The sequence below is a fragment of the Callorhinus ursinus genome, unplaced genomic scaffold (genome assembly GCF_003265705.2).
Source record: "Callorhinus ursinus isolate GAN/ISIS: 27379988/994484 unplaced genomic scaffold, GSC_fseal_2.0 scaffold25, whole genome shotgun sequence".
NCBI lineage: Eukaryota > Metazoa > Chordata > Mammalia > Carnivora > Otariidae > Callorhinus > Callorhinus ursinus.
Genome location: NW_027397087.1, coordinates 29,902,030 through 29,910,081, shown reverse-complemented (window position 1 = coordinate 29,910,081; position 8,052 = coordinate 29,902,030).

The following is an 8,052-nucleotide window of genomic DNA, read 5'->3' as shown; positions in this document are numbered from 1 at the left end:
GGACAATGGGTCCTACAGTCCCTGGACAACACTACGACCCTCCCCTCTTTTGGGTCTGCCATTCCATCCACACCACCAGCCCCTCTCTCTCAGGACCTGTCTCCCAGAGCACGTTTTGAATAGGAGGGAGAGGAGTCAGCAGGAGGAACCAGGGCCCGGAGAGGGGGGGTGATGGAGGGGATAAATGGGTTGTAAGGAGAGAGCAGAGACTATCCGGGCATTTGGGCCATCCCGATTGCAGACCTCGCGCCTTTGCTAGGCTTCCAGAGCTGCCTGCAGGCATGTAAGGGGCACCCTTTGTGAGAGCAAGACAGCCATCTTATGTCCTCTCCCGCACAGCTCTCTCACTCGTAGCGTATCCTCTAGCCAACAGACCTCCAGTTCCTTAACCATTCCTCTCAGGACGTTGTCTAATTATGGTGCGTGTACATGGAGAGGGAGAAGAACGTGTAGAAGCCTCAGGGCTGTTTCAGTTAAGTTAAACAGCGTAAGAGCCTGTTTTGGGAGGGAAGATGTTTCTGCTAATGGACTGTTAGAAGCGTTCAACTGGAGAGCCATGGATTGCTCACTGTCCAGTGATGGTGGGGAGTTGAATTTCACTTGATTAAGTAAAATAACCAGATCGGCATTCAACTTTCTAATGTAACTGGAAAATAGTCTTTAAAAAAAATCAGGATCCACTTTTTATTTTTTTTTAATATTTTATTTATTTACTTATTTGAGAGAGTGAGAGAGCACAAGCTGGGGGGGAGGGACAGAGGAAGAGGGAGAAGCAGGCTCCCCGCTGAGAAGAGAGCCTGACTCGGGGCTCCATCCAAGGACCCCGGGATCATGACCCCAGCCGAAGGCAGATGCTTAACCGACTGAGCCACCCAGGCGCCCCCAGGATCCATTTTTTAAATGGAAGTGTCTCCCAAATATTGCAGGGTCAGCCTAGGTCAGGGGCTCCTAACCTTTGTGTATGTGCCAGAGCCCCCTTTGTCATCTGGTGAAGCCTATAGACCCCATCTCAGAATAATGTTAAATGTACACAATAAAATAACATAGGCTTATAAAGGAAACCAACTAAATTAAAATGTGTTTATAAAAAATAAAATATTTTTGATGTAGAAATAGTGTTTCCTAATTGAGGCATGAAATATCAAGATCTAGCAATAGGTCTAATAACTACAGTAATTTTGAAATAGTGATGAACGTAAACCATATTTTGAGATATCTGTAATTCTATCAGTGACACCATCACAGGTCCTGCCTACATGGCTGTGGTTTGTTGCCACATCACCATAGAGAAAAAATTCAGGTAGAGGTCAGTGAAAATAAAGATGTATTTTTTTTCTCTTCCAAATATTTAGATTCCCTGAATTCTATTCTTAGATCTTTGGGGATCCCACAGACCTCAGATTAAGAATTCCTGGTCTAGTTCTATCTTTTATTTTATTTTTTCTGTCTTGTATTTTATAGCATGTATATGTAATTGTATCTAACGTAGTTTTTAAAACCTGATTGAATTTACAAATAAAGTGCCTGGCAAGTAGTAGGTCTCAGTAAAGGAGGGTCTCCTGGGGCTTCTGCTGTGGTTACTCTGTTCAGCATTCTTCCGGAGAAAGTAGAGCCTCTGCTCACCCAGAAGGTGGAGCTCCCAGGACTACATGGAGGCACTGTGCCCCACATGCCTGCAGACGGCTCAGCCCTGAGCCAGGCCTTCCCCCACCTGAATGACTTTTGTGCCCCTGCTCACGCTGATGCCACTCAGCAGGAGAGGAACCAAGTTAGGTCTGGGGTTATTTTGACCGGCTTTCAACCCTGGGGAAGCTCCGGCCTCCCACGCACTCTGAGGCCCCTCAAGGCCTTCTGCAGCCAGGGCCCAGAGCCGCCTGCATCATGGGAATCCCCCGGAAGCCCTTAGGCGCCTGTTTCCCCTCTTGACTCATTCGTGTGCAGGAGGGGCACAGTCACGAGCCAGCGTGACTAGGTCAGCACTGACAGGCTCACAAGACACTTGGCTGGGAATCAGGCCACAGACATCGGCGGTGAGCTGCGAGGCCTGCAGGGCCCGGGAAACAAACAGAAGCCTAGAGGAAATGCCCACTCCAGCCCCTCGGGCCTCAGGAAGTGGCCCAGCCAGGACACAGGCTCTGACTCCCCAGAGCTCATCCCCCACTCCTCCTACCCCCTGCCAGGCCACCCTTCCCCCTGCCCAAATTGTCAGTGCCCTGGGGAACTTGTGCCCGTGTGTGGCCCAGGTCTGCCACCGTCTTCCCCCTGCTCCAGAATATTTCCCCCTCATCCTTTCCTTTCTGCTTTCTAGTCAAAACCCACCTGTTCAAATGACCAAAAAAAAAAAAACAAAAAAAACAAAAAAACAGTTGTTTTGTGTCAGCCTCTGCTCTCCGGGACAACTCCCAGTTATGTGAGGTACATGGAATTTGAAATCAAAGATCCGTATTGAAGTATTGGTACTGATTAGCTACAAAGCCCCCTGCCTCTCTGAGTCTCATCCAGTGTCCTCATCTCCTCCATGGACAAGTTTAAATGGTTGCCCATGTGTAAATTCATAGCTGTTAATGAGAATCAAAAACATTTTTAGATGTGAAATCACTTTATAAACTGTAAAGCACTTTCACAGCTATAATACAGGACTCATGGCTGACAAGTTCCATCAGCAGGGTCTTTCTGGAGAAATGACACAAAGGAATGGCTTAGTGGTGGTGTTTCGTGGAGAGATCCACCTAATCAGAGGGCCCTGCCCCACGTTGCTACCTTGCCCTGAAATCATATCTCAACACAGGCCCTTGTAGGCAGAGTCTGGTCTGGAATATGGGTAGGAGTTTGAAAACTCCCATGGAACGACCACTACCCCCCAACCCAAGACAGGAAATGGACTAAGTAGGTGTTGGGTTGATACAGACTTGCTTCTGCTTTAGATGTGATTCACCCAGTTTGTCTCAACCATTGTTGAGGGGAGAGGCGATGGAAGGATAAAACATCTGTTTCTGAGGAGGAAAGCTGAGGAGGTGCAGAGCCCGTGTGGCTCACAGGAAGGCGTTTTCAAACCGTTTGTTGGCTTGGGGGCCTGGAGTGTGACCTGCTAGGGAATCTTGCAGGGGTTTAGCCCTCAGAAGGCCTGGATCCCAGACCCTGCTAAACCACACCCAAACTGTGTGCCTTTGGTCATCTCTGGGCCTACATTTCCTGTCTGTACAAGGCCTGTGATAATCCCCAAGTCAGCAGAATTATCTGAGCATTCATGGGTTCACAAGACAGTTGGGTTACAAGGGAATGTGCCCACCTGCCCAGGCTCCCAGTGTTCACAGCCTCAATGTACCCCCCCCCCAGCCCCCTGCAGCACAGCTCTTGTCTGGGCCTCCAACGTGTCTGTCTCCCTGTGGGCTGATTCCTATGAGCGAGAGAGCAGTGCTTTTTCATCCTATACTTGCATTCACTGTGCACACAGGCCTCATGGAGGCAGGGAGGGCAGTGCACCTGTGATGACTATTCCAGAACTCACACTGCAACAGGGCCAGATGCCCAGGAAGGCCCCTTCCTCCCTGTGAGGCCAGGATCGCATGTCTACATTGGTGTTGTTTTCAGAGATTTCATTTAGCGTTCTCCCTCTGGAGTCACAGAAAACCTTAGGCCTAGCCAGCAGTTGCCCCAGTGTCTGGGACTGTTCCATCAGTGCCCTTTCTCCTCCTTTGGGGCCAGTCTGATTCAAACCCCAGCTCTGCTGCTGGCTAGCTATACCCTTGGGCAGCTCACTTAACCATTCTGTGCTTGAGTTTTCTCTTCTGTAAAATGGGAATAATAATTCAATCTACTGCTGGGTAGATGTCTATTCAGCTTGATAAGAAATGTCAAATTTGTTTTCTGAGGGGGTTGTACCAATTTATATCCCCAATAACTGCCTAAGAGATGTTATGGTCCACATCCCCTTCTACCTCTCTACTGTCAAACTTTGAAACTTTTGCCAGCCCAGTGGATGTAAAATGGTATTCATTATGGTGCTTGTTTGCATTTCTCTGAATGCTAATGGGGTTGGGTATGCCTTCATATGTTTATTAGCCATATATATTTTCCCTTCAGTCAAATGCCTATTCATATCTTCTGTTCATTTTTCTCTTGTATTGTTTATCTTTTTGTTTACCTGATTTTTAGGAGTTCTCTATTTTTCCCTATATATTCTTTTTTTTTAAGATTTATTGATTTATTTAGAGAGAGAGTGTGTGCAAGCAGGAGGAGGGGTAGAGGGAGAGGGAGAGAGAGAGAATCCCAAGCAGACTCCCAGCTGAGCAGGGATTCCGACACAGGACTCGATCCCACAACCTTGAGATCATGACCTGAGCCTAAATCAAGAGCCAGAGGTTTAACTGACTGAGCCCCCAGGTGTCCCTTCCTATATATATATATACGTATATATATATATATTTAAAGATTTTATTTATTTATTCGACAGAGACAGAGACAGCGAGAGAGGGAACACAAGCAGGGGGAGTGGGAGAGGGCGAAGCAGGCTTCCTGTGGAGCAGGGAGCCTGATGCGGGGCTCGATCTCAGGACCCTGAGATCATGACCTGAGCCAAAGGCAGATGCTTAACGACTGAGCCACCCAGGTGCCCCTCTTCCTATATATTCTTAATACTAATCCTTTGGTTATATAAAATAATTTCTCTTCTCCCAGTTTGTCTTTTCACTTTATTCAAGATGTCTTTTGATGAGAAGTTCTTCACTGTAACAAAGCAAAATATCAGAAAGATACCATTATTTTTTCTAAAGGTTTTCATGTTTACCTTTGCAGTTCTTGATCCATCACTCCAATCTAGAGTATGTGGTGTGAGTTAGGAGCTTTTTCTTTTTCTAAGGATAACTGAATTTTCTAGGTGGAACAGGCTTAGAGCCAGTCTTTTTCTTTTTCTTTTTCTTTTCCTGGAGCCAATCTTAACTGATTTTCAGGGGGCCAGGAGGGAGGACCCAGCTGAAGTCTGACTGACACAGAATTCCATCTTAGCCCGACCAAGGACTTCCCGAGGGACTCACATCCAAGGAGTCTAGAGACAAAAAAAGTCACACTGCATCTTTGCCGAAGTAGCCCCTGCCTGAGCTCGGCATGAACTATTTTATTAATTGGTGTACATACACATATGGCAAATAATAATACTGAACGATAACAATTCAAATGGTGTGAAAAGTATCAAAAGTTAAATTCTCCCACCTCCAGAACTACTGTCCAGAGGTACCACTGTAGTAGTGATTTTTACTTTTTGTGACTTCTCTCCCTGACTGCAGATAGTATGTTTAATGTCTCTGTTTCTTGATGTATCCAGCTTAGAACAACTCTATTCATTGTCTGCCGGGGGAAAAAAAAAGTTCGCTTCCTTACATCTGCCCCATCTCTCCTCCGTTCTCACCCCATTCTCAGTATTTGACTTTGTAAAACTGATTGCTAAAGATGATGCTAGCTCCTTCAGCTGCTGCCACAGCTGTATCTCAGGAAGCCCAGCCCTGTGAGGTCGCCGCCCCCCACCGGGAGGACGTAGGGAAGGACATCCCATCACCCCATTTCCTGATTGCAGCCATCAACGCTGAACTGGACAGAAGGAAAACAGCCTTTTGGGGCTCTTGCCAACAAGGGTGAACATGAAAAGACTGGGCCCATTTCCTGAGCGGCGGGAGAGCCCTGGGAGAGCGGGAGAAGAAGGTTGCTCATGGATTCCAGCTGGTTGACCCTCCTGTGTGACCTTGGGCAAGTCTCTTCCCTGGTCCCTTCATCTGTAAAATGCAGGTTCCTGAGGTGGCTCCCACTGCAGACTCTGCATGCTGAGAATTAGAGTGGCAGCTCCGGGAAGGACTTTCTGATGAGGAGAAGCGAGGCTCTCCTGAGAGACAGTGTGATGACACAATGATGAGGGGAGCAGCTACTATTTCCTGAGTGCCCCCCGTGGGCCAGGCACTATCTGGATGAATCCTCACAACTCTCAGCTGGGCATTATTCTCCCCACTGAACAAATGAGGAAACTGAGGAGCTGAGGGGTCAGGCAACTTGTCAGAGGTCACGGGGCAGAAGGTCTGTGCCACCAATAGAATCCATCACCAGTCCCGTTGAAGAACTCAGATATTTGAAAATGCTGAAAACCTCCAGAGTCCCTCTGGGCCTCCAGAAGCAGGTTGGAAGGTGGGAGCTTAACCCTTCCTGAGCTCGTGGAGACCCTGCCTCCCAGACCCACTGTAGGGATTGACCCTAGCCCAGGTCCAGTGGGCCATTCTCAGACCAGTTCCTTTCAGGGAGGCTTTTATAGCCAGATAAGAGTAGGGTGTTATTTGGCCTGGGGGAGACCTTTGCTCGCCCGCAGTAAGGACCCCAACAGTTCAGACTGGCTTGGGGGCTATTCTTTCCCCTAGCCCTCCCCAGAGACAGAGCTGCTCACACTCTCCCCCCACCACCATCCCACTGATAGGTATTCTCTTGGCCGTACCATGTCCCAGGGACCTTGGGGACCCGCAGGCCTCAGGCTCAGCATGGCCTGGCATTGGCCCCAGCTGGGGCAGGTCTGCTTCCCTTCAGAACCAAGGCCACAGGCCGGGAAGGAAATAAAGGTGGGAGGGGCCCAGAAACGCTGACTTGGTTGGAAGGCAGCCTGGGAGGGAAGAAGCACAGAAATGCCCAGCCCAGCGCTATGGGCAAAGCCAGAAAAGCCGCCCTGGCATCTCTGCAGATTCAGGACCAGGGGCCTCTCCTTGACCACCCAGCCCTGGCTTGTGGCCAGGAGGCTGGGAGAAGGGTCTAACTGTATCACACTACAAATAAGGGACTGAACTAGAGTCTGGCCACGGGGGGGCCAGACTATGGAGCTTTTTCCCCCACTAGCAGCGAAGTCGGTGGCTGGTGGGCAAAGAAATGCCCATATGTTAAATAAGCCGCTCCCCTCAGAGTTCCCTCTGCACTTCTGAGCCCAATATAAAGAAATGAATGAAACAAAGAGGCACAAACAAAACAAACAAAGCTTCTTTGCTTTTCTGTGAGGGCAGGAGCCCCTCCAAGCTGGGGCAAATATAACAAACCCGCCCCCTCCAAAAAAACCAAACAAACCCCCGGAGCCTAGGTCTGAGCTGCTGAACTCCCCTAATATTGTGGCCTGCCCAGGACAGGTGTCTTGCGTGGCCACAAGTGACTTGTCCCCTCACTCTTCATACTGTCCTGGTTACAGCAATGAGACTAGAAATTGTCTCTGTAGGCTAGGGCTTCTCAAACTCAGCACCACTGACATCTTGGGCCAAATGTTGTGGAGGTTGTCCTATGCATTATGGAACGTTTAGCAGCATCCCTGGCCTCCACCCTCCTAACTGTGACAAAAATACCTCCAGATGTTGCCAAATGTCCCCTGGAGGGCAACATGACCCCCCATTGAGAAACGCTGCCCTAGAGATCCATTCTTTCCTTTTTCTTTGGTAATAGGACTTCTGATTTCCAGTTGGCACACAGTCACCAGGAAGAATGACCAAGAAACTGAAAGATCATCCTTGCAGCTAGTGTGGCCATTTGACTAGAATCTGGCCAATGAGAGGTCGGCAGAAATGCAACTTCCAGGAAGTGTCTCTGAAAGGAAGGTGTGTGTCCTTATGACCCCATCTCCCTTTCCCAGCAGTTAGAGTACAAGTGATGCGACAGGAGCTGAGCTGCTTGGAAATCATGAAGTAGGAGCCAAGTGATAAGATGGCAGAACAGTAAGAGAGGAGGCGGTCCTAAGTGACCTTGGAGCTGCTGTAATAGGGATGGACTCTACTGCTGGATTTGACTCACATGAGAGAAAACTAGTGTCGCTGTTATCTTGGCCTAACTCCCCCGGGACCCAGATTTTGGCCTCTGATGAACTCTCCTGACACCATGGCCTCTTGTCAGTCACACTCAAATCTAATCCTACAACATCTAAGATATAACTCTGCCATACTTGCGGCTCCGGTCACCCACTGTCTAGATGCCCATGATCTTCAGATTTGCTCCAGCTCAGTTCTGGTCGTTCACTGGACCTCTCACACAGTTGCCATCCTCTCCCCAATC